This window comes from Penaeus monodon, chromosome 31, assembly GCF_015228065.2.
Source record: "Penaeus monodon isolate SGIC_2016 chromosome 31, NSTDA_Pmon_1, whole genome shotgun sequence".
NCBI classification, from domain to species: domain Eukaryota; kingdom Metazoa; phylum Arthropoda; class Malacostraca; order Decapoda; family Penaeidae; genus Penaeus; species Penaeus monodon.
Genome location: NC_051416.1, coordinates 31,441,360 through 31,442,472, shown reverse-complemented (window position 1 = coordinate 31,442,472; position 1,113 = coordinate 31,441,360). Strand labels below are relative to the sequence as shown.

Here is a 1,113-nt window from a genome sequence, read left to right as displayed (position 1 = left end):
CCCGGCAGCATCGGGTTAAATGTAGAAGGTTTGGGATTAAAGATGTAATTGCTTTATCTCTATCTAAATTGAATGAATTTCCTTTTGCCAAGGTGTCGCAGTTTCCCCCCTATCTGTACTACCGCCTTGTTGAAGAGGCAAATAAGAGATCATCCTTGTCCTAACAAGTGTGACCTTGTACCGCCTTCATCAGGTGGCTTGGGAGCGTTACTTTCACAATAAATTTCCCAAACTCTTGGTAGTCCCCTTCTCATCCATGGAAGGTTATGGACATCGCCGAGGAATGCTTAGAATGGCTGCAGAAGGCTCCGTGAGGCTGGTTGATGCATGCGAGAAGTTGATAGATGGCTCAGGTTGGTTCTAGTAGTAGTAATTTATGGAAAGATTGATTAAAAGAAGGGGGAAGATGCTGTGATGTTTAATAACTATCCACAACAATTACTGTATATTTTTGCACTGGTAGTTGATTTGACCTCCTGGAAAGAGAAAATAGAAGAGGAACGAAATATCGAGAATGAGATAAATCAGAATGTGAAGCAGAGGAGTCTCAGACATTGTGGTCAACACCAGACCAGAACACCACGAGCGCTACAAGGATGGGGTCCTCACCATTGGCACCATTGGTTATCCAAATGTCGGCAAGTCTTCACTCATTAATGCCCTGATGGGAAAGAAGGTAAAATGCACGAGTGAGATTCAGTTCAAAGTGTCCAAAGATTGGATATCAAAGCTGTCATTAGTTAAAGTATGTAATTGCCAGCACAGAATGATATTGAATTCTTATAAATTTGGTTAAATAGGAAGCATATGAAATGTATAGAGAACGCATCACATTTAAAATAAAGACTTTGAACAAATGTTTTCCATGAGCCTTTTCTTTTCTGACAAATTTACTTATCATTTCAGGTTGTTATGTCAGTAGAACCCAGGCCACACAAAACACTTCCAGACAATCTTCCTAACCAAAAATGTGAAATTATGTGACTGCCTGGCCTTGTGTTCCCCTCAACTGTATCAATGCATTTACAGGTAGGTATATAGTGTGATTATTTTTAGATCACATGTTAGATAACTTATTATCAAATTCATGTATCACTATTGCTGTTACGTCAA

The 1,113-nt window shown here is 39.4% G+C and overlaps 1 pseudogene; it reads left to right on the top strand.

Moving 5' to 3' along the window:
* LOC119593171 overlaps nucleotides 1-1,113 on the top strand; it is a 3,594-nt pseudogene that overhangs the window by 1,037 nt on the left and 1,444 nt on the right.